General features: G+C 37.1%; 1 long non-coding RNA gene across 1 annotated transcript in view; it reads left to right on the top strand.

Annotated features, from left to right (window-relative positions):
* Nucleotides 1–26,903, top strand: part of LOC130684125 (uncharacterized) — a 698,247-nt gene that overhangs the window by 256,406 nt on the left and 414,938 nt on the right. The window contains exon 3 of the long non-coding RNA XR_008998274.1: nucleotides 1,035–1,098. This is a non-coding gene — a long non-coding RNA (uncharacterized LOC130684125). The remainder of the gene's footprint in view (nucleotides 1–1,034; nucleotides 1,099–26,903) is intronic.

Here is a 26,903-nt window from a genome sequence, read left to right as displayed (position 1 = left end):
TTAGGTCAAATTGAAACCAGAGTCTTTCTCCTTTTAAGCTTTTTTTCTCTTTTAATTACTAAAGAGGATGTTTTTAAGAAACTAATCACATCCTTAGTAGTCTGATTAATCATAAGCCAAAGTGAGGTTAAAACTACCATGATACTCATGGTAATTTATCTTTATTTGAACAGAATAATCAGTTAAATTGATTTACTATTTGAGTTATTTAGACCCAAACTGTAGGTAGCTCTTAGTTTTCTGGTGTGATAGGGAATAGTGCTAAACCTATGTATTAGAGAAAAAACTACCCTTCAGCCTTTCAGTAGACAGCAACTAAATTTTCACTCATTTTGATTCTATGAATTCATTTCCTTTTGGTTCAATATATTTGAAAAATCAGCTTTGGCATGCGACTTTTCTGAACCTAGAAAAACCTAGAAAACCTAATAAAAGTGTATTACAGGGGAGTTCTGAGGAAGCTTTTAAACAATGTTTTAAAATAACAGTACTTTGTAGAAACATTAAAGTATTGTATGTGGAATATAATATTGTGCCAGATTAGCTAGGATACTGGCCAGATAAACTGAGCTCTTTTTTATTATTCTTTTCTTAACTAGAGTTTACCATATCACACAGGGCTAGAAAGTCAGTAAGGAGGTGGTAAAATGTTGATGTTCAAAATTCCTTCATTTATATTAGCATTTCTCAAGCTTGGAGGTCTATAATGGTCACCTGGGGAATTTGTTGAAGTGTGAATTCTGTGCAGTAGGTCTGGAGTGGGGTCTGAGGTTCTGCATTTCTAACAGAAGCTTGGGCAGTGCTGCTGCTGGTCCATGGACCTCACTTGGAAAAGTAAAGATCTAAATTTTTCACAAAAGCATTAACATAAGGTTATTGTTACTCTTGTACACTTTAATATCTTCTGAATTGTTCATAAGTTTGATACTTTGATTAAAAGTTTTAATTTAGGTAACTCCAAAGAACGTTGAATTGGAATAGATGAAGATTGGAATACTTTTCTGTCAGACTGATATGGAATTATTTATCAATAGGTAATGGAGACCAAAAATATGTTGTACCTTGTCACAGAATATGCAAAAAATGGAGAAATTTTTGGTAAGCACTTCTTTTTTTATTTAATTTGAAGGTGTGACTAATCTCCATGGAGTATTTTTGTTAATACTCCTGCTTGTTTAAGAATCAGTAATGACGATTAGACATTCTTAAGCATTATAATATAAGAAAATATCCAGTAAGCTTAAATTTTGGAATACAATTTATTCTCTTGTATTTATGATATTAAAGCTACTGCTTAATTCTGTCATCTATGTTAAAGAGATTAGAGAATAAATGATAGGGAGAAAATTTCAGTAATATTCAAGAGAGATTTTCTTTCTTTATATCTTCAGTTTTACCTTTCTTTCCAGGAGAAAGATCAGTCAGCAGACATTTACTGAGCTTCTAATGTTTCTCAGGCATTGTATTAGGGGATACAGGAGTGACCTAAATAACACAGCCTCTGCCATTGTGGTTCTTACAGTTCAGTAAGCTATTACCTACACCTGTGAGACCTAAGGAACATCACTAAATCTCTCTGAGACTCAGTCCCTTATCTCTAAGAAGAAATTATTTGATTGATTGTCCTCTATAATCCATGCTAACCCTTAAAAAATTACAAACATTTTATTATTTCTAGCATTCATCTATTTTATTTTTACTTTATGGAGCCATAACATTGTCACTAGTCTTAAATATTTTTTACTTTTAACCTAAATTTAAGTCCAAAATTGCTTTTTAAACAGCTTTATTGAGGAATAATTAACATATAATAAATTGCATCTATATAATGTGTACAACTTATAGGTTTTCAGACACATACATATTTGTGAAATAAACCATCACAATTAAAATATCCATCCTCTCAAAACTTTCTTTGTGCCCCTTTTTAATCTGTATTGCTCCACCTCATCATCAGACAACCACTAATCTGTTTGCTGTCACTATAGATTAGTTTGTGTCTCCTAGAGTTTTATATAAATGTAGTCATTAGAGCATGTACTCTTTTTTTGGTTTGGTTTCTTTCTCTCTCTCAGTATAATTATTTCAAGATTCATCCATTTTCTTGTGTATACCACATGTCATTTCCTTTTATTGTAATCACAGTTGACCCTTGAACAACACAGGTTTGAACTGCATGGGTTCACTTATATGTAGATTTTTTCCGGTAAAATATATTGGAAAATTTCTGGAAATTTGCAGCAATTTGAAAACATTTTCTTTTCTCTAGCTAACTTTATTGCAGGAATACAATATATAATACATATAACATACAAACTGTACTTTAACTGACTACTTAGGTTATTAGTAAGGCTTCCAGTCAGTAGGCTATTAGTAGTTACATTTTGGAGGAGTCAACAGTTCTATATGAATTTTCAGTTATGCAGGGATTTGGCACCCTCCACCCCCATGTTGTTCAGAAGTCAACTGTAGTTTTATTGTAAGTAGTATCCTATTGTATGAATATACTCCAATTTGCTTAACCGTTCATGGGTTTATAGAAGTTTGGGTTACTTTCAGTTTTTGGCTATTACACATTAATTCATTAATTGCTATGAACATTCATGTACAAGTCTTTAACATACAGTGTCCTTTCAAGTAATATTCACCACTTCATGTAGAGTATAAGAACCTTATAATAACATACTTTTGTTTTGCCTTTCTTGGCCTTTATGTTCTTGTCATATACTTTATTTACACCTATTTTATAAAACATAAAATACAGTATCATTATTTTGTTTAAAGAGTCAGTAATGTTTTAAAGAGATTTCAATATAGTTTTTTATTCTTACATATTTACTAGTGGAGTTAACATTGCTGCATTCCTATATGTATATGCATTCATTCCGTTGGGTAGATACATATTTTCATTTGGTGTAATTTTTCTTCTGCCTGAAGGATTCTCTTTAACATTTCTTATAGAGCAGGTCTATTGGTGATGAAATCTTTCAGTGTTTGTATGTCTAAAATAATCTTTATTTGTTTTGAAAGATATTTGTGTTGGGTATATAATTCTAGGTTGACTTATTTCAGTACTTTCATGATGTTGCTCCACTGTCTTCTCATTTACATTGTTTCTGAGAAGAAATCTGTCATTCTTCTTTTTCTTTATTCCTTTATGTGAATTGCCTTTTTTCTCTGGCTGTTTTTCAGGTTTTCTATTTACTGTTGGTTTCAGCAAAGTACATTATGATATGCCTTTGTGTGGCTTTCTTTGTGAGTCTTATGTTTGGTGTCCATTGAGCTCCTAGGACCTGTGAATGCATAATTTCCATCAAATTCAGAAAATTTTAAGCCATTATTTTCTTAATATTTCTGACCTATGCCCTCTCTTCTTCAGAGACTCCAATTACACATATATTATTCTGTTTGAAGTTTTCCCAGCTTCTGCTTACTGCTGCTCTTTTCCATTGGAAAAAAAAATGTTTTCTCTCTGTTTTACATTTTATGTAGTTGCTATTTCTGTGGTGGATTTTCTGCTCTATGAGCTTAACTAGGGCCTTTTTTCCCTCTTTATTTATTATACCTTCCATGTCTTCTGTTAGGTTTTTGAACATCTGTAATACAATTTTAGTAACTTTTAGTGTCCTCAGTCTGGCACCTCTTTCAGTGCTGGTTCAGTTTTGAATGGTTGATGGTTCTCTTAAGCTTTTGATCATATTTTCCTGATTCTATACAAGCCCCGCAGCCCTTGGGTGACAGACATTGTCTGTTTTACCTTGTTGGTTGCCACTCCGTTTTGTATTACTGTAACTCATGCTGACAGTTCTATTACTTGAGAATAGTTTGAGACATTGGGTCTTCCTTTTATGGTTGGAGCAGTGCTGCATCTAGGTTTAATCATTTCCCTTTTTTAGTAGTCCTCCCTATGACCCATGACTTCTGGGGTTTCTTTTTTTTTAGCCTGGTCAGTAGGAACAGGCACTGTTCTCTATAATGCTCTCAGATGGTTCTTTGTCTGGCCTGGAGAGTTTTCTCACACATAAGTGCCAATCAGTACTCTCCTAAATACTCCAGGGGACCTCTCTGCATCTTTGGAATTCTCTCTGTACATAGCTCTCTCTTCTCTATTTTGTGGCCTACAGAGGACTTGGTCTACCTAGATTCACAACTCTGTCTTCTCAACTCAAGAAATTTGCTGGGCTCTGCCTGGGTTTCCCTTCTCTACGTTATAGCCTAGACACTCTCTAAAAGCATTATTTGAGGGCATTCCTAGGTTTTACGTAATTTATTTCCTGTTTCTCAGGGATCACTCTCCTTCTTTGCCTGATGTTCAGTGTCTCATATATATTTGTCAGCTTTTTGTTTGTTTGGGGAGGGGTTTATTTCAGGCAGGAGGGTAAATATGGCCCCTGTTACTCCATCTTTGTTGAAAGCAGGTCTCCAATTGATTCAAAATTATCTTTAATTTCAGTTATTTTTAAAAGTAAGAATTACACATACTTATGTAGTTTTGAAAAATATATTATTTACAGTTGAATTCTAAATAAATAATTCTACTTGATTCCTTTTCTAATTGTATTTCAGGAAAGATAGTTGACTTGCCTCTTACTTTTTTATGTCTTTTTTATGCTACTGCTTATTGAGCTTTTTGTTTCTCTAGAAGCTTCTTTACTGGTGCCATAATAGAATGATATGGGCTTTGAGGCCAGGTGGATCTGGTTCCACCATATTAATTGTTGCATTGCTTTGGCCAAGTTTCTTCCTTCCATTTCTTCTTTCCTTTTGTTCTTTTCTGTTCCCTTTCTTATATTTACTCATTCATTCAGATTTCAATAAACAAATCTTTGTTGAAAACCAAATATGTGTCACACATTGTTCTGTGTGATGAGAATACCACAACAATGAAAACAGATAAAAATCCCTGTTTCCATGAACCTTACATTCCAGTGTGGCAAAAGAGACAATAAGCAAAACAAGTGATTATATAGTATATTAGATGGTGATAAATGCTATGGCAATAATAAAGCAAGGAAGGGGGCATCGTTAGTGAAAGAGTTGATTGCAGTATCAAATAGAGTGGTCAGGGAATGCTTCTCTGACATTTCCGCAAAGACTGGAAAACACCATCATATGGATATGGGGGAAGGGGGTGATCCAGGAAGTGGAAATAACACATGCAAAGTTCCTGAGGCAGCAGTGCTTGGCGTGCTCCAGAAAGAGCAGGGAGGCCAGGATGGCTGGAAAGAAGAGAGCAAAAAGGGAAGAACAGGAGTGAATAAGGAAGAAGAACTATAGGAAATTAGGTGAGAACAGTAATTGGGAAAATAGTGGGGCAGATATGAGGGTTTTGTAGGGCATTATAAGGAATTTGGCTCTTACGTTGAATAAAATTAGGGAACCATTAGAGAGTTTTGAGCAAAGAAGTGATTGCATCTAATCGAACATTTAAAAATCACCGCTCTGGCTGCTATGTTGAGCACAGATGGTAGTGAGTAAGGGTGGAAAGAGGGAGACAAGCTAGGAGGCTGCCACAGTCCAAGTGAGCATGGTAATGGCTCAGACTAGGGTAGCAGTGGGACCCACAGTGCTAGTGCTCAGACTGGCTGTATGTTTTGAAAGTACAGTCACCAGCACTTCTTGACAGATGGAGACCACCTATGTAGTGAGTAGGAATAGGAATGAGACCAATGTCTGATCCCTGTAAAGGGATTTGTTCCTTACATGGTCTATGGATTATCCATCAGTGTGGACAGGCAAACTACACATCATGCTCTCCACTTCAGTTAAGAATCAGTCTTTCTTTCCTCCTGTCTGTCTCTCTTGATGTGTATCTTCCTATCTCCCAAGTTCATATTTCTACAAAAGTTGAATATGTACTAGTATGAGAAGTCAAATAATTCTCCAAGGTTTTTTTCAAAAAATACCAGTTTCCCATCTTCCTCTCCACCCCCATTTCCCTTCCTCAGAGGCAACCAGTTTTCACTTCTTTTAGCTGATTAGATTTACCTCCATATCCCTAGGTAATATGCTTATATTGCTGCTTCTGGATTTTTCTCTTTTAGGCATAGTTTTTGGAATGCCCTTTGAATTCCTTCCCTACTCCTGTATTAAGTGGCACATGTTAGAGAGGTTTGCAAAGACAAGTTGTCAGAGACCTTGAATGTCTGGATAAAGAGTTAAGATTATTTTTTAGATTGGACATGTGTGAACCAAAAGGTGATGATGTGTATAAAGACTTTTTTTAGGAAGATAAATCCATCAGGATGTGCATTCTCAATTAGAGGAGGAGAAAAGATGCCATTTAAGAGACTATTTGAATTGTGTAGAGGTAACGGGCTGAAGGCCTAGAAAGATACTAGTTGTGAGAATCATGAGAAAAGGTTTAAAGCTAAAGGTGTTTCCAGTTCTAAAAATAACAAGTAACATTTATTGATCACTCCCTTTTTGTTGGGTACTATTTAAATGCTTTACATGATTTATTTGTTTAAACCTCACAAAAACTTTGTGAGATGGTCACTGAAAGATTCAGTGATTTGTGTAAAGTTTCACAACAAATAAGTGGCAGAACTTGAACCATGCAGTCCCAGAGCCTGTATGTTAATAATTATACTCTACTACCTCTCAAGAATTCATATTGACTGTCAAGAGGAAAACACTTAGTTAGGATTTCAAGTAAATATGATTGAAGAATATTTGCGGTGTGGTTGGCAGCACTAGAGAGGTCTTGTTCCCCACTAAAAATTATAAACTAGGTTTTAAATGTGCTGTTGGAAATAACATAAGGACACTTAGTTTGATATGAGCTGTTGGCAGTTGCAGTTTCAGAAGCAAATGACATTTAAAGGAGAACTTAAATTCAACAGCAAAAAGACAAACAGCCCAATTTAACAATGAGTAAGAGACTAGAACCAGACACTTCACAAAAGAAGATCTACAAATGGCCAATAAATATGGCCAGTAAGTATATGAAAAATGACTCAACATTATTAGTCATCAGAGAAATTAAAAACTACAGTGTGATTACATATCAACTAGAATGATTAAAACTTAAAAGATTGATAATACTAGATGTTAGTGAGGATATGAAACAACTAGTATACTCTAATACATTACAGGTGGGAGCATAACATGGTACAGCCACTTAGGAGAACTGTTTTACAGTTTCTTACAAAGTTAAACATCTACCCAGCATTCCATTCCTAGGTTTACCTAAGAAAAATGAAAACAATATGTCCATTAAATGACTTGTGCAATTGGCATAGCAACCTTTTTTCTCTAGCAGGAGGAACCCAAATGCCCATCAATAAGATACTGTATCCAAAACAAATTGTAATATAGTAATACAGTGGACAAGGAAGGACACAGCAACAAAGAGGAATGAGTACTTATATGTGCAACAACATGAACAAATATAGCAGACATATGCTAAGCAAAAGAAGCTAGACACACAAGAGCATATAATGTATGGTTCTGTTTGCATGGAGTTGTATTTACATGCCTAGAACAGGCAACACTAATAATAATAGGAGTTGAAAAGTGATTGGCTCTTTTCATTATTTCTGGGGAGAAGGGACAATTGACTGGATAGAGAACTACCTTGGTGAATGTTTTATATCTGGTTTAAGTGGTAGTTATACTCAGCATACAATTATCAGATCTCATAAGTAACCAGCTAAGAATTTGCATTTTATTTTATGTAAGTTATACTCGATAAATCCTTTTCTCTAGAAAAAGGGGAGTTTATTATTAGCAGTATAGATTGGGGAATTATTTGCATGGAAGTTTTGAGTGAAACTATAATTAATAATGATATCTTAAAAGAAGGCTGAGGAGTTCTGATTATGCTTTTGTTAGCAGGCAGGTGAGGATACGAGTTGGTGAAGTAAAAGAGATTCTTGGAAATTAAGCACAGTTTCTATCCTGATTAGCCTGAGGGGAGAGAGCTCAGAGTAAGAGTGATTCAGATATCACCAATGACTTTAAAGAGAGTACTTTTCAATCAATGGGGATATAAAGCCAGATTTCAAGAGGTTATGGACACATGGATGGTGAGGAGAGGGAGAAAGGTATTACAAAACTATTTTGAGGTAGTCAGGGTAGAAGGAAGGAGAAAAGGAAAGAACCGAGGGATAATCAGGGTTCCTTGAACTCAGTATTGTGTCACAGTTTCATTAGTGGTGGTGATCTTAGTGTTAGAAAAGAAAAGAGTATAAGCAGGAAAAGAGGGAGTGATGAAACTAGGTCCCAGGGTAAACAAGAGATGATGAGATCAAGGGCACAGAGGGAATGGTTAACCTAGAAGAGAGGAATTTCACCTTCCCTGAGAAAGGCATGCATAGAAGCAGTCACAGTGCAAATTAGAGCTCATGCTGAGGATGTGGTGACACAGTGCTTTGGACTGAAATAGAAGGAAGATGGGTTGGTTAATGTAGAGTAGATTTAAGTCAATCTGTAATGTAGTGGTTGAATATCAGGAAAGACCAATACATTACACGCTATAGTGTGGGAAAAGTTTGGAGCAGTTGGTGGTGCTATATGATAGTCAAGGGATGAATAAAAGCATTAATAATTAGCAGTGAGGGAGTTCATGGCAGACTCACAGTCAGCAGTGCTTCCCAACCCAGGAGGAGGAAAAGTATGAATGACCCAGGCTGATGATTGGAATGGTAGAAGGTAAAAGGTGTGTAGGAGTTGCTGTGCCCAGAGACCTCAGAGTTGAAATGGCTTGACCAGGAAGTCCAGGTTCAGAAGGGAGATAAGGGAAGCATTCAAGGGGTCCCATGAGCTGAGAACACAGAACAGTGGAGCAACTGAAGGCTATGAAGAGGGTGAAGTACTTTCAGGAAAACATTTGTATACAAAAACTAAAAACTTTGAACTTGAGCCTGTGTGTAACTTAGTGGCAGTATGTCACTCTCAGGCCCCCTTCTGCTCCTAGGCTGAATCATCCTAACTGTCCTGCTACTCAGGAGGCCTCAGTCCTTTGCACTCTCCTCAGCTGCTGCCCCTGTGAATAAAGAGAGGTTTCCTGGACCATCTGATTTTCTTGCTCCATCTGACTAGGTTTACCCCAAAAGAGTGATTTTGGTGGCATGCTATGAATGCATCTGTGGTGTGTGATTCATGCATTATGAGGCTGTGGTGTGTATGTCCTTTGTTTTTGTCTGTACCCTCATTACCCTCATTCCATAAGTGGTTGAGGGAGCTTTAAAGAGGAATAATAGAAAAATAACTCTAAAATAAATATTAGAATAAAGAACTTCATAGATGTGAGAAGTGACTAGTGGTTATCGGGTGGTTGGGGATAAAGGGGCACAATAATTCTCAATCATGATATAAGTTGATCACTGGGACTGTTGAACCAATGTGATGTACATTGAAAACATCATAACATAAGTATATTAACAACACTTCAATGAAAAACAATTTTATGAAGAATAAATAACTGAATCAGAAAATACCTTTAAGAGTAGGAAGCAATTATGGGAGGTAGGGGAAGGGAGCACGACTGTGCAGGCAGCAAGGGCCTGAGAGCTTCAGATTTGGCCCAAAGCTTTGTGGTTGTCAAAGTGAGAAGAAGGAATAATCATTTACAGAATTTCATCTAAGAGAGAGAAAGGTACCTACTCATCCAAAAAAGCTAAACTTTTCTTGGCAGTAAATTCTAGAATACATCTTCCCTTTGTGATTTCTTTAAAAAAGTACTAAGTAAGCTATCTTTTTAAAACAAAAATCCTATTAAAACTGTGACAAAATTTTCAGGGGCTTCCATTGGAATAAAGTCCAGGATCCTTAATCAGCCAACAATTTCACACAACTCAGCCTAAAAACAGTAACAATAAAGATTATCACTTCTTTAACACCTACTATGTGGTAGGCATGGTGCTAAGTCCTGTATATATGTTATGCCATTTCATCATCAAAAACCTTGTATGATAGGGAATATTAATATTTCCACTTTATAATAGAGGAAACCAAGGAACAGAGAGGTTAAACAGTTTGCTGAAGGCATAGAGTAAATAAGTAAATAAGGCTTTAAGAGTTGAAGCTTTAGTCTGACTTCAGACTAAGAGCTTTTAACAACTTCACTCTACTAACTGGTTATGTGCCTTCTTAAAGTTCTTTACAATTAACAAGCCTTCTTCTCTTTCAGTGACTTTGCAAATGAGTGTTTCTTCTGCCTGAGGGATTCTCTGTCCTCCCCTCATCCTCTTAAACATGCCACTAAATTGAATTGAATCTTGATAGATATAATTAATTTAATACTGTGTCCACTATGGTGGATACAACTAATCTTGATAGAACTTCTTATGTCACTATAGTCCTATATTCCCTTAATTTTCCCTACTTGATGGAAGTAGGATGCATTTGAGCCCTGTCTCCAGTATTTTGGGAACTGGGCATGGACTTCTTACCAAATCTAATCTGATGCCCACAAAGCCCACAGCTAAGCTGATTTCCCTGCTGAAGATGACCATCTAAATTTCTGATACCAAATCTGCTCATGTTGCGCTGGAGCCCTAGAAAGCCCCTTGCTCTCTACATATTCAGATCTTGCCCTTTTAAAAGGCATAGCTGAAATTCCATCTCTTGCATGAAGTCCTTCTCAATTAATTCAATCCACAACGATTTCCTCATATGAAAGCATTACAGTTCTCTTGCCTGCACAGCTCATTTTACAATCTATCTATATACTGCCTTTCATTGTTATTTAAAATCTCTGTATCTTATCTCTACTAGATTGTAAGCTTCTGCTAAAAACTTAGCACAATACACAGCATTTTATGAACACCTGTTGAATGAATGGTGTGATAGTCTCCTTTGGCCTTTTACACCTTATTTACCCAGTGAAGCAGGTAGAACACTGCCAGGTTAAGTAGTCTGAGGTCCTTCTTTGTTCAATGTTTGAAATAAGTGTTTTGTTGGTTTAGTCTTTATAAGGTAAACATGAATGAGGAAATACTAACTGAATCAAGGGAAAAGTTGGCTTCCTCTAGTGTACTGCACAGTTTTTGATCACTTACTGGTAGTTACCACCCTACAGTTACATTCTTTCTTGCCACTCCTGCATCTCCCCAAAGTAACTTTTCCAGAGTAGAATGATAAATGAGAGCATATAAATTTGATCTCAGAAGTTTTTGTTTTCCAATTCTTCTATAGAAATTGGTGCTAATCTCTGAAGGATATTATTTTCTTAATCTGGCAGCAGAGAATATACAGTGAAAATGTCAAATGAATTTGCTAAAAAGAGCCTTCGGTCATTTACAAATATAAGGTTTTGACTCTTTATCATTTTCCTTTGAAATCATAAGTATGATTAATGAAAGTTATTCAAGAATCCTACATTCTTTAGAACTATTTCTCACATTTATCCATGTGGTCACATGCAGGAAATGGCATAAAAATTATAGGGCGGCCACCTCATAAGACAGTTCAGGCACTGCTCAAACGATTAAACCAGCAGTCAGCAGATTCCGGCCTGGTAATTAAATTACCCACTGCTTCTGTTTTCAGATTTCTGCTTCTTGATATGCTCTGTCTCTCCTGGCCAAGCATGTGCCCAAGGTTTATGGATTCATTTCCTGTCTTTCTGTTTCAGTGGTAAAATACTAGGATGCAGGCTGTGGTTATTAAAAAGGGGCTTTGTTTCAGCCAAAATACCTTTAGATACTTGGTTACTCAGAGAACCTATGGGACAATTTCTGTGGCCTTGGTTAACATCTTAATAGCAAGGAGGTAATGTTAGAAAATCTGTTAATTTTCCTTTTATTATGAGTTTAGATAAAATTTGAAGACTTTGCTTACATTATAACACCAGTGTGACTCTGATTTAAGTTTTATTTCTTTAGGTTTTTAAGTAGTTACTCAAGGTCCTAGTTGCAGCATTCTTAAATCTGTCCTCACCTGTCCAGTTTCTTCCATCTTTAGTTTGGACCATCATAATTTTTCATCTGTACTTCAGAAGCTATATGTCTCTGCCTCCAGGGATGTCCCTCTTCTAGTCCACCTTCCATTACTATCAAAATTATCTAACAGACACATGAAAAGATGCTCCACATCACTAATTATCAGAGAAATGCAAATTAAAACTACAATGAGGTATCACCTCACACCAGTAAGGATGGCTGCCATCCAAAAGACAAACAACAACAAATGTTGGCGAGGCTGTGGAGAAAGGGGAACCCTCCTACACTGCTAGTGGGAATGTAAGTTAGTTCAACCATTGTGGAAAGCAGTATGGAGGTACATCAAAATGCTCAAAACAGACTTACCATTTGACCCAGGAATTGCACTCCTAGGAATTTACCCTAAGAACGCAGCAATCAAGTTTGAGAAAGACAGATGCACCCCTATGTTTATTGCAGCACTATTTACAATAGCCAAGAATTGGAAGCAACCTAAATGTCCATCAATAGATGAATGGATAAAGAAGATGTGGTACATATACACAATGGAATAGTACTCAGCCATAAGAAAAGGGCAAATCCAATCATTTGCAGCAACATGGATGGAGCTGGAGGGTATTATGCTCAGTGAAACAAGCCAAGCGGAGAAAGAGAAATACCAAATGATTTCACTTATCTGTGGAATATAAGAACAAAGGAAAAACTGAAGGAACAAAACAGCAGCAGAATCCCAGAACTCAAGAATGGACTAACAGGTACCAAAGGGAAAGGGACTGGGGAGGATGGGTGGGTAGGGAGGGATAAGGGGGGGAGAAGTAGGGGGGTATTAAGATTAACATGCATGGGGGGTAGGAGAAAAGGGAGGGATGTACAACACAGAGAAGGCAAGTAGTGATTCTACAACATTTTGCTATGCTGATGGACAGTGACTGTAAAGGGGTTTATAGGGGAGAGCCTAGTAAACATAATATTCGTCATGTAAGTGTAGATTACTGATAGAAAAAAAAAAAGGGCAGTTCCTGTGTGGTAACCTCCAACGAGATCTACACAAGGGTATAAAGGGCATATAAAAGTGTAGGCAAAGGGTCTGTGTTTATACAGAGGATCAAAGCCTAATTGGGCTACCCCGAAAATGAACCAGGATACAATATGAAAAAGAACTTCCAACATCTGCACTCTCTGGAAGACTCATGCCAGGAGATGATCATCAAAAAACCCCAACAAAGATCCACGCACTGCTACAGCTGTAGATGCACTCATCCCACCAGTTCCTGGACTTGCCATGGGAATGAGGAAGGAGATATCTAAGCTGGCCTGTGCATACAGTAAAACAACAAAATTGGACTGGATCTATACTGTTGGAACTCAACCAAGAATTTGGAGAAGTGCAAATTGTAGCGCTCCAAAGTCTTACAACTACAGACTATTTACTGTTAAAAGAACATATGGCATGTGAACAGTCCCCAGGAATGGGTTGTTTTAATTTGTCTGATTTCTCTCAGACTGTTCAAGTTCAGTTGGACAATATCCACAATATCATAGATAAGTTTTCACAAATGCCTAAGGTGCCTAACTGGTTTTCTTGGTTTCACTGGAGATGGCTGGTAATTACAGATATGCTTTGGTTATGTAACTATACTCCTATTATGTTAATGTGTGTGCGCAATTTAAGTAGTAGCTTAAAACATATTCATGCTGAAGTTACTCTACAAGAAGATATGTCAAAGAAATAATCAATCTTCCCATGTTTTCTTCCGCCTGCTACTTCTATAGCTTTTCTTCTTCCTTCCTAATTACAACCCTAAAATAGAATTCGTGCCTCATATCAAATTTACCGAGTATCATAACTCCTCCAAGTGGTAAAGATACCTCAAGACAAATGCTGGGCATAGAAGCCACAGGGCATAAATATGCAAAGAAGTAAAAAGCTAACTTTTTCAAACAATAAGGCTTCTCTCTCACTTACCAACTTCACATTTCCCTGTATGGCCCCGGAAGATAACTGGTTAGCCAGAGACGGGTAAGATTCCTCAAGGGAGGAACAACCTAAGACAGGCACAGTCGCAGGGGGGCCATCAGGTGAGAAATTGGGGATCAACAGAGGTGAGGCTTAGAACCTCACCCCCCCAGTTCTGAGAGAAATGTTCTGCATACGTGGATGTTTTATTGCCCTGGTCTAGCTTGGATTAACACATAGTCTACAGGCACACACCTGATCATCTACATGTGCTCTCTTACAACACTAAACTATGTTTTCTACCTTTATCTTGTATCTACCTACCACTTCAGCATTTTATTAAAAATAATAATAATAAAGAGAGAAATGTGGTATCCACATATAAATCAAGTATAAAACCAAATGAGTATTCATATTTGAACTGACTGTTTAGAGTTCATAATGCATGAGCAAAACCGAAAGTTTCTGTGATGACTGCCCTTGTACTGTTCACTATGTAACTTATTCATTATGTAAGAATTTGTTCTACATGTAAAAACTTGTTTGTTATGCCTCAGAAGATTGGAGACTGACAAAAATTAGGCTTGGGGTGGATTAATGATTGTGCATTGAGCATTGACTCCCCTATACAGAATTTTATTGTCGTTAACAACCATTTGATCAATAAATATGAGAGATGCCCTCACAAAAAAAAAAAAAAAAAGGACAGACTTCCAATGGTAAAATAAATAAGTAACCGGGATGTAATGTATAGCATAAGGAATATAGTCAAGATATTGTAACAGCCTGGTAGGGTGATAGCTGGAACCTAGAATTATGTATATAAATGTTCTACCACTGTGTTGTATACTTGAAACTCATGTAATGTAATACTGTGTGTCAACTACCCTTCAATAAAAAATAATTATTTAAAAAAAAAAATTATCTTTGTGAAATACAGATATGATCCTATTCAGTTTCTACTTAAAATGTTATCTGTGGATTTGACTAAAGATGGCGGCATGAGAGGAGAGACAGAGGCTTCCTCCTAAAACTGGATACAATTAGAAAATATAGTTGGCGCAACAAATCCTGAGACAGCAACAGGAAGCAGGATGGTGCCAGACGACACACACCTGGAGAAAAGAGCAGACCTCACTGAATGGGGCACCAGTACTGCTCCCCTGCGATCCCTGACATTGCTTCAGGGGCTGAGCATCTCCAGAGTCTACAGCTTCTGGACACTAGAGGGCGCCATATACAAACATGAAACACCAAAGGAACCTCGTCCAGAGTAAAATTATTAATACAACTCCCAAGAAAGATTTAAATTATATAGACCTCGTGACTCTTCCTGAAAGGGAGTTCAAAATAAAAATCATCAACATTCTAATAGAGGTACAGAAAGACATACAACAACTCAGGAATGAATTCAGGTCGGAGATCCAGTCATTGAAGAGCACGATAGAGGGTATTAAAAGGAGGTTGGATACGGTGGAGAAGACAATAAATGAAATAGAAACTAGAGAAGACGAATGCAAAGAAGCTGAGGCACAGAGAGAAAAAAGGATCTCTAAGAATGAAAGAATATTGAGAGAACTGTGTGACCAATCCAAGCGGAACAATGTTCACATTATAGGGATACCAGAAGAAGAGAACGATAAAGGGATAGAAAGTGTCTTTGAGGAGGTAGTTGCTGAAAAATTCCCCAATCTGTGGAAGGACATAGACTCTCAGGCCATGGAGATCCATAGATCTCCCAACACAAGGGACCCAAGGAAGACAAACCAAGACACATAGTAATTAAAATGGGAAAGATCAAGGATAAGGACATACTGCTAAAAGCAGCCAGAGACAGAAATAAGATCACATACAAAGGAAAGCCCATCAGGCTAACATCAGACTTCTCAGCAGAAACCTTACAGGCCATAAGGGAGTGGCATGATGCATTTAATGCCATGAAGCAGAAGGGCCTGGAACCAAGATTACTTTATCCGTCGAGATTATCATTTAAATTTGAAGGTGGGATGAAACAATTTCCAGATAAGCAAAAGCTGAGAGAATTTACCTCCCACAAACCATCTCTACACTCTATTTTGGAGGGACTGCTATAGATGGAAGTGTTCGTAAGGTTGAATAGCTGTCACCAGAGGAAGTAAAACCACAGTAAAGGAAGTAGAACAGCTAATTATGAATGAAATGCAAAATTAAATTAACTATCCTCAAAGTCAATCAAGGGATAGACAAAAAGTACAGAATTTGATACTTAATATATAAAGAATGAAGGAGGCAGAAAAATGAGGAGAAATAGAAAAGAACCTTTAGATTGTGTTTGTAACAGCATACTAAGTGAGTTAAGTTAGACACTTAGATAGTAAGGAAAGTAACCTGGAACCTTTGGTAACCACGAATCTAAAGCCTGAAATGGCAATTAGTACATACCTATCGATAATCATCCTAAATGTAAATGGACTGAATGCACCAATCAAAAGACATAGAGTCACTGAATGGATAAAAAAACAAGACCCATCTATATGCTGCTTACAAGAGACTCACCTCAAACCCAAAGACATGCACAGACTAAAAGTCAAGGGATGGTAAAAGATAATCATGCAAACAATAGAGAGAAAAAAGCAGGTGTTGCAGTACTAGTATCAGACAAAATAGACTCCAAAACAAAGCAAGTAACAAGAGATAAAAAGGAGATTACATAATGATAAAGAGCTCAGTCCAACAAGAGAATATAACCATAATAAATATATATGCACCCAACACAGGCGTACCAGCATATCTGAAACAAATACTAACAGAATTAAAGGAGGAAATAGAATGCAGTGCATTCATTTTAGGAAACTTCAATACACCATTCACTCCAAAGGACAGATCCACCAGACAGAAAATAAGGAAGGACACAGAGGCACTGAACAACACCATAGAACAGATGGACCTAATAGACATCTACAGAACTCTACACCCCAAAACAACAGGATGCACATTCTTCTCAAGTGCACATGGAACATTCTCCAGAATAGACCACATACTAGGCCACAGAAAGAGCCTCAGAAAATTCAAAAACATTGAAATTCTACCAACCACCTTCTCAGACCACAAAGGTATAAAACTAGAAATAAATTGTACAAAGAAAGCAAAAAGGCTCACAAACACATGGGGGCTTAACAACATGCTCCTAAATAGTCAATGGATCAATGACCAAATTAAAATGGAGATCCAGCAATATATGGAAATAAATGACAACAACAACACAAAACCCCAACTTCTCTGGGATGCAGCAAAAGCAGTCTTAAGAGGAAAGTATATAGCAATCCAGGCATATTAAAGAAGGAAGAACAAGCCCAAATGAATAGTCTATTGTCACAATTATCAAAATTGGAAAAAGAACAACAAATGAAGCCTAAAGTCAGCAGAAGGAGGGACATAATAAAGATCAAGGAAGAAATAAACAAAACTGAAAAGAATAAAACAATAGAAAAAAATCAAAGGAACCAAAAGCTGGTTCTTTGAGAAAATAAACAAAATAGATAAGCCTCTAGCCAGACTTATTAAGAGAAAAAGAGAATCAGCACACATCAACAGAATCAGAAATGAGAAAGGAAACATCACAACGGACCCAACAGAAATACAAAGAATTATTAGAGACTACTATGAAAACCTATATGCTAAGAAGATGGAAAACCTAGAAGAAATGGACAATTTTCTAGAAAAATACAACCTTCCAAAACTGACCAAGGAAGAAACACAAAATCTAAACAAACCAATTACCAGCAGGGAAATTGAAGTGGTAATCAAAAACTACCCAAGAACAAAGTTCCTGGGCCAGGTGGATTTACCTTAGAATTTTATCAGACATACAGAGAAGATATAATTCCCATTCTCCTTAAAGTTTTCCAAAAAATAGAGGAGGGAATACTCCCAAACTCATTCTATGAAGCCAACATCACCGTAACACCAAAAATCAAGCAAAGACCCCACCAAAAAAGAAAATTACAGACCAATATCCCTGATGAATATAGATGCGAAAATACTCAACAAAATATTAGCAAACTGAAATCAAAAATACATCAAAAGGATCATACACCATGACCAAGTGGGATTCATTCCTGGGATTCAAGTATGGTACATTTGAAAATCCATCAATATCATCCACCACATAAGCAAATAGAAGGACAAAAACCACATGATCATCTCCATGGTTTCTGAAAAAGCATTCGACAAAATTCAGCTTCCATTCATGATAAAAACTCTCAACAAAATGGGTATAGAGGGCAGGTACCTCAACATAATAAAGGCAGTATACGATAAACCGACAGCCAACATCATACTGAACTGTGAAAAGCCGAAAGCTTTTCCTGTGAGATTGGGAACAAGACAGGGATGCCCATTCTCCCCACTGATATTCAACATAGTACTGGAGGTCCTAGCCATGGCAATTAGACAACACAGAGAAATACAAGGAATCCAGATTGGTAACGAAGAATTCAAACTGTCACTGTTTGCAGATGGCATGATATTGTACATAAAAAACCCTAAAGACTCCACTCCAAAACTACTAGAACTGATATCAGAATACAGCAAAGTTGTAGGATACAAAATTAACACACAGAAATCTGTGGCTTTCCTATACACTAACAATGAAGTAATAGAAAGAGAAATCAAGAACACAATTCCATCAAAAAGAATAAAAAACTTAGGAATTAACCTTACCAAGGAAGTGAAAGACCTAGACCCGGAAAACTATAAGACACTCTTAAAAGAAATTAAAGAGAACACTAACAAATGGAAACTCATCCTATGCTTGTGGCTAGGAAGAATTAATATCGTCAAAATGGACATCCTGCCCAAAGCAATATGCAGATTTGATGGAATCCCTATCAAATTACCAACAACTTTGTTCAGCCAACTAGAACAAATAGTTCAAAAAATCATATGGAAACACCAAAGACCCCGAATAGCCAAAGATTTCCTGAGAAGGAAGAATAAAGTTGGGGGGATCTCGCTCCCCAACTTCAAGCTCTACTACAAAGCCACAGTAATCAAGACAATTTGGTACTGGCACAAGAATAGAGCCACAGACCAGTGGAACAGAATAGGAACCCCAGATATTAACCCAAACATTTATGGTCAATTAATATATGATAAAGAATCCATGAACATACAATGGGGAAATGACAGTCTCTTCAACAGATGGTGCTGGCAAAACTGGACAGCTACATGTAAGAGAATGAAACTGGATCACTGTCTAACCCCATACACAAAAGTAAATTTGAAATGGATCAAAGACCTGAATGTAAGTCATGAAACCATAAAACTCTTAGAAAAAAACATAGACAAAAATCTCTTGGACATAAACATGAGCGACTTCTCATGAACATATCTCCCTGGGCAAGGGAAACAAAAATGAATAAGTGGGACTGTATCAAGCTGAAAAGCTTCTATACAGCAAAGGACACCATCAATAGAACAAAAAGGTACCCTACAGTATGGGAGAACATATTCATAAATGACAGATCTGATAAAGGGTTGACATCCAAAATATATTAAGCGCTCATGCACCTCAACAAACAAAAAGAAAATATTCCAATAAAAAAAAGGTCAGAGGAGCTGAACAGACAGTTCTCTGAAGAAGAAATTCAGATGGCCAATAGACACATGAAAAGATGCTCCACATCGCTTGTCATCAGTGAAATGCAAATTAAAACCACAATGAGATATCACCTTACACCAGTAAGGATCATCACCATCCAAAAGACAAACAACAACAAATGTTCTTTAGGTTGTGGAGAAAGGCAAACCCTTCTACACTGCTGGTGGGAATGCAAATTAGTTCAACCATTGTGCAAAGCAGTATGGAGGTTCATCAAAAGCTCAAAATAGAAATACCATTTGACCCCGAAATTCCACTTCCAGGAATTTACCCTAAGAATGAAGCACTCCAGTTTGAAAAAGAGACATGCACCTGTATGTTTATCACAGCACTATTTACAATAGCCAAGAAATGGAAGCAACCTAAATGTCCATCAGTAGATGAATGGATAAAGAAGATGTGGTACATATACACAATGGAATATTACTCAGCCATAAGAAAAAACAAATCCTACCATTTGCAACAACATGGATGGAGCTAGAGGGTATTATCCTCAGTGAAATATCCCAGTTGGAGAAAGACAAGTACCAAATGATTTCACTCATATGTGGAATATAAGATCAAAGAAAAACTGAAGGAACAGAACAGCAGCAGAATCACAGAATCCAAGAATGGACTAATGGCTACCAAAGGGAAAGGGACTGGGAAGGAGAGGTCAGAAGGGAGGAATAAGGTTGGAGAAAAGCAAGGAGGCTTTACTGTTAGCATGTATAATGTGGGGTGGGCATAGGGAGGGATGAGTAACACAGAGAAGACAAGTAGTGAGTCTACAGCGTCTTACTACACTGATGGACAGTGACTGTAATAGGGTTTGTTGAAGGGGACTTGGTGAAGGGAGGAGTCCAGTAACCACAATGTTCTTCATGTAATTGTAGATTAATGATAATAAAATGAATAACAAAAGAAGTGAAAAAATGTATTTGTGGCTCCCCATTGCCTTCAATATAAAATTAAAAGTTAGTGCAGAACTGGTGTAATGATGCAGCCTCAGTCTGCCTTGCCAGCCACATCCCAGTCACATGTTCTGTGACCTTTGTTACCTTAACAGAGTCTGCTGTGAGCATGTATAGGTGAATGCTGCTCTCACGTCTGAGAGTGGTGAATGTCAATGTAGAAAGGTAGTAAATTGTGTATACTTCAGAAGGGGTATGCAAATGTTAAATTCATGCGGGTAAAATTAGACTATCCTTAGATATAAAATTTAGGATATGTCCTTTTGAACTTTTATTAGGTGTGTGTGTAATGTAGTTACCATTGAAGAGGTGTGATCTAATGGGGTTATTTGTAAATCTTTCTAGTTAACTTTTAGGGAGCCTAGTAACTGCATGAAAGAACCAGCAGGATTCATGATTCAAAAAGATGTTGCTCTCCCCGTCACCTTTGTTTAAATATTGTCAGACATTAAAAGTCCACAGCAAGGTCTGTGTACTAGTCCTAGATCTAACTTCAAATATAAATATCCTGAGATAAACAATATAAAATTTCTGAACCTCGCTGTTTCCTAAAATGAGGGAGTTGTGTGAGTCTATTAAGTTCTGCGTGCTTGGTACTGTGACTAGTGCTGGGGATTTAAAAGAAATGAATGACTTAACCACAGCACTAAAAGAGTTCATAGGCTGTTTTCTATGTCTGAAGCTGATGTCTGTAAGTCTCAAGAGGCAAACCTTAGTTTCTGAACATTTGATGAATGAAATGGATGTGTCAGAGATGACTAAATAGCTTCGAATAGTTTTTAGCTTCGAATGCTTGGAAATATAAGTATAACAGGCCTTCATTGAGTAGCCAAGTTTCTGAGAAGCAGTCCAGTTTTCCTGTTAATTTCTATTTTAATTTCAGCTATCTCCTGCTGCTTACTGGCGGCTTGCCTTCAGTTGTGTGGTTCAAAGCTGACATTCTGTGCTGTGAACAGTGAGCTTCTCCCGTGTCGGGCAGCTGCAGCTGCAGCGAGGCAGCAGTGAAGGGAGAGAAGAGCATCAGCTATTCTGATCTTGGCCATAACCATCCCCAGCGGAATTCTATTAATGTTAGACTTTTGACTGTCTGTGTTTCTGTTTCTTTTAGGATGAATTTCTATTAACTGAATCATTGTAATAAGGAGTTTCAGTAAGATTAAATTAATTCAGTGAAAGCCACTTCTCTGTGAAAGAGGAGAGCCAGAGGTAGATAGTTTCTGCTAATTAAGTTGATAGAAGGATGGATTTCCGACTTGGAATATTGTGGGAAACCATAGTCCACAAAGGGAGTGATCTCTTTCCCTTTTGGACAATATTCTTTCTGCTTTCAGAAAGAGGTCTCTGAATAAGACCTGTCTGCACCTTGTATTTCTGAAAATGCATCAGTTTTACTCTTACAACTGAATAGTAGTCTGATTGTGCTATTGCTCCATTGTCTACTTTTGTAAAATTATTTTCTTAACTTCCATCAAGGCAGTACATTGTTTATTGCACTGTTGGTTATCAGAAGTGGTTCTAGGTGCTCACATCACATCAAAGAACATACAGTCCTTGTCCTCTTGGAGCTTATATTATAGTGACTATGTTTCACATTTGGAGAGATTAAAAGAAAATGTACCATGTCAGTGTTTCAGGGAAGGTTAGAAGGATAGTGAAGCCAGGATGGAAGTAAAGATTTGTTATTTTATAAAAGGTGGTCAGGGAAATCCTCTCTCATACATATTTGCTTGAAGAAAGGATGTGTAGGAATAAATTTTTCGAGACCTTACATATCTTGAAATCTTGTTTATACCATAATACTTAATAGTTTCTCTTGGAATAGAATTTTAAGTTGGAAATAATTTCCCTTTGGAATAATGAGGACATTGTTCCATTGTCTTACAGTTTCCAGAATTGCTTTTGAAAAACTTAACAGTGGTCGAATTCCTGACTGTTTGTTGTGAATTATTGTTTTGTCTGTGAACTTGTAAGATCATCTTTTTGTCTCCAGTGTTCTGAAATGTCACAGTGAGATGCTTGGTTGTGGGTCCATTTTGTTTCATGGTGCTGAGCTACTGATGGGCCCATTTAATCTGTAAATTCATATCCTTTGGTTCTAGGAAATTGCTTTGAATTACTTAGCTGATGGTCTCCTCAATTTTCTGCCTTCTCTTTCATGAATGTCTTTATTCATATATTGACCCTTCTGGAATTGGCTCTCTGATTTTCTTTTCTTTTTTATTCTTCTGTTTCTCACACCTTTGTCTTTCTGCTCTGTTTTCTAGGGTGCTTTATAAACTTTCTCTTGTAACTTTTTTTTTTGCTATTGTATTTTTTATATATATGAGTTAATCTTGTTCCCTGATTTTTCCTTTTAAAATAGCACCTGTTTCTTATTTTTTTATTTTACAATGTCTGTCTTAGCTCTCTGAGAAAAACAAATTTTGTTATTTTCTTTCTGTTCATATAGTTTCTTTTTTCCTCCAAGTGTCTGCTATTGGGTGTGTATATTTTTTTCTCTATTATATGTTAGGAAGTTTCTTTAGTTGATTGCTAGATATACCTGTTTGTCAGTTTCTAGTTAAGAGTAAGTAACTAAGTATGAGACCAAATGGAATTTAAGCCAGTAGGTGACATCTGTGAGCTGTGAGTCTCACTGTGGAAGAGTGACCTGACTGTGTTGTTTCATTGGAGATTCCCAGTTTTTTATCTTTACTCAGGAATTGATAGAGTTCCAGGAGAAGATTTTTCCAATCTTCTACCCAGATGGAAAAGGCCTGATTGCCATAGTTTTGGTCTCCTGGGTACAGAAGACTGAGAGGTGTGTCAGTATATAGAATGCATATATTGATTTAATTAACTTTTAGTGTGGCGATCCTGTCCTCAACTGTACCTAGGGTTGTTAAGCCTAGAAACCCTCTGATTTAGTTAGTTCATCAATGGACTAAGGCTCTATATTTCTGCTCACCCAGTAACATAGAATATGAGATGAGATATAGGAATTGAATTGCTGCTTAAGACATTTCAACTGATCAACATTATTTTAGCTCCAGTCACACCACTTTCAGGTTTCCTTGTGCAACCATTTCCTGAGTCTTTAAGCAATTCTTCAGGATAGATTATATTGATTCAAGTCATTTTCCATTGCCAGGGCTTCAGGTCTCTCAAGTTGATTGAGGTTTGTATTTCAGCAGTTAGATTTTTGGTTTTTAGGTTCACTAATTGGTTCTTTTTCCCATTTCCTGTTCTTTTTTCATAGATGTGATATACTTCCTTGTTTCTGGGAAGATTATTAGACAAAAATATTTACCTCTAGATGTTCCTTTTTTCTCATTATTGTTTTCCTTTAAATACTTGAACATATAACTCTTTAACATCTGTGTCTGATAATTCCATAGTGTTTATTATTCCAGCATTTCTGTCTGTTTGTTTTTCTTCTGGGTGTAAATTACATTTTCCTGCTTCTTGGTATGTCGAATACAGGCATGCCTCAGAAATATTACAGGTTTGGTTCCAGACCACTGGAATAAAGCAAGTTTGCAATAAAGTGAATCAAATGAATGTTTGGGTTTACCAGGGTATTACAAGTTAATTTAACTATACCTTAGTCTTTTAAGTGTGCAAGAGTATTATGTCAGAAAAGAAATATTACATATACATTTATTTAAAAATACTTTATTGCTAAATATGCTAACCATCATCTGAGCTTTCAGCAAGTCATAATCACTGATCATAGGTCACTGTAACGAATACAATAATAATGCAAAAGTTTGTAATATTGTGAGAATTATGAAAATGTGATAGAGACATAAAGTAAGCAGATGTTTGTGGGAAAATGGCACCAATAAACTTGCTTGATGCAGGGTTGTCACAATCTTTCAATTTTTAAAAAATGTGGTATCTGTAAAACTTAAGAAAGCAGCGACCAATAAGACAAGGCATGCCTGTAATTTTTCTTTTTCCCTGGATACTTGTCATTGTGAACATTACATTGTCAGGTCTCTGGATTTCGTTGTCCTCCTTTAAAGAATTTTGAGCTTTGGAAGGTAGTTAAATGACTTACAGTTCTGTTTGCTTTTTTCAAGTTTTGCTAGGGTGGATATTAAAATATAATCATTACACTAGAGATAGTTTCTAGCCTCACTACTAAGGTATGGTCCTGCTAAGGTCTCTACTGAATATCTTGAATGTTTAATGACAACTCTGCACTTTGGCTGGTGGAAATCTGAATGATTCTAAGACCTATGTGAGCTCTGGGAACCATTCAGCTCACACTTCCCTAGTCATTCTCTGCCCAGCTTTGTAAAATTTGACCCAGTGCCCACACATCTTAGTGTCTAGCAAAGACTTACTGACATTCCTGTGTAAATTGAGCTTTAGTTTCCTACACAGCTTCCTTCTCTCTGGAACTTTGCCCCACACCTTACAGAAACCTCAGATTTCTTGAATTCTAATTTCTGTCTCCTCCACTCAGCAAGGCAGGTATGCTCTGCTTGGGATCTATGTCCCTGTTTTGCAGTCCAGAATGTGTCTCACAACAGAAAGCCAGGAGATCATAGGCCTCATCTCATTCATTTCCCCTCTCAGGCACCATAGTCCTATGTTGCCTGTTGTCCAGTAACTGAATACAGTTTTATATATTTTGGCCAGTTTTCTAGTTGTTTTAAATGAAAGGTACATATGGTTCCTGTTACATTATAGCTAGAAGCAGAAGTCAACATACTTAGTTTGAAATTCTATTCTGATTATATTTTAAGTCTTTCTTTGGTTGCGTTCATTTGTTTAACTTGTCTTCTGTCTTGAACAGGCTTTACATTCCTCAAGAGTTTGCTCATTCTTTCATTGTATATGCATATTTAATACTGAAATTCCTTATTGTCTATCTCTTCTGCTTCTGGACTGCTTGGGAAGAGGGCTAAGACCTGCCATTGGAGTTTTTACGTGTTTTTTAGTGGCAGTAAAAGAGCGAGTAGAATATATTTCTGGGCTACATATCCTGGTGGCTGATCTTCTGGGAACCAAAGCTTCCCTTTCTAAGTGTCACCAGCTACTGAGGATTCTGCCCTGTCTCTAAGGTCTTAATATGCATTATTCCCTCCTGGTGTCATAGGCCCTCGGTCACTGCCAGGTGTATTGGTGGGGAATGAATATGGGCTCATTTGACTTGGCTGCACCCACTGTGGTAGTCCAAGTAACAGTGCTGTTCACTTTCCCTTCCTGTTCCTGTATTCCACCTGTGGCCAAGGGGCAATGGCAAATCTGTTGCTGTTTTGTGTGTGTCTCTTACTTTGGAAGATCCATGTTCATCTCAGCCTGTTATTTTCCTCTTCATATTTTTAATTTGTTTTAGGTAACAGAGTATTCGCAGTTTCTAGCTCTTCAATTCCTTTTGTTCTTGTGTGACCACTAATTAATTTTCTGTCATTTCCAGGATTTGATGTAGATGGGGGAAACTAGCCAGTTCTCAGTCTGCCACCTTGAAACAGGCAGGATAATCCCTTTTGACCCTGTCTCTGCTCAACCATTTTTTTTGGTATCATTAATCTACAATTACATGAAGAATATTATCTTTACTAGGCTCCCCCCTTCACCAAATACTCCCCACAAACCCCATTACAATCACCGTCCATCAGTGTAGTAAGATGCTATAGAATCACTACTTGTCTTCTCTGTGTTGTACAGCCCTCCCTGTGCCCCCACATTATACATGCTAATTGTAATGCCCCTTTTCTTTTTCCCCACCCTTATCCCTCCCTTCCCACCCATTCTCCCCAGTCCCTTTCCCTTTGGTAACTGTTAGTAAAATCTTGGGTTCTGTGATTCTGCTACTGTTTCATTCCTTCAGTTTTTCTTTGTTCTTATACTTCACATATGAGTGAAATCAGTTGGTACTTGTCTTTCTCCGCCTGGCTTATTTCACTGAGCATAATACCCTCTAGCTCCATCCATATTGTTGCAAATGGTAGGATTTGTTTTCTTCTTATGGCTGAATACTATTCCATTGTGTATATGTACCACATCTTCTTTATCCATTCATCTACTGATGGACACTTAGGTTGCCTCCGTTTCTTGGCTACTGTAAATAGTGCTGCGGTAAACATAGGGGTGCATCTGTCTTTTTCAAACTGGGCTGCTATAATCTTAGGGTACATTCCTAGAAGTGGTATTCCTGGGTCAAATGATATTTCTATTTTGAGCTTTTTGAGGAACCTCCATATTGCTTTCCACAATGGTTGAACTAATTTACATTCCCACCAGCAGTGTAGGAGGGTTCCCCTTTCTCCACAACCTTGCCAACATTTGCTGTTGTTTGTCTTCTGGATGGTGGCGATCCTTACTGGTGTGAGGTGATATCTCTTCTAGGTTTTGATTTGCATTTCTCTGATGAGTAGCAATGTGGAGCATCTTTTCATGTGTCTGTTGGCCATCTGAATTTCTTCTTTGGAGAACTGTCTGTTCAGCTCCTCTGCCCATTTTTTATTTGC

The sequence above is a fragment of the Manis pentadactyla genome, chromosome 6 (genome assembly GCF_030020395.1).
Source record: "Manis pentadactyla isolate mManPen7 chromosome 6, mManPen7.hap1, whole genome shotgun sequence".
NCBI classification, from domain to species: Eukaryota; Metazoa; Chordata; class Mammalia; order Pholidota; family Manidae; genus Manis; species Manis pentadactyla.
The sequence above is the reverse complement of the archived record's forward strand: the minus strand, read 5'-3'. Positions and strand labels throughout refer to the sequence as shown.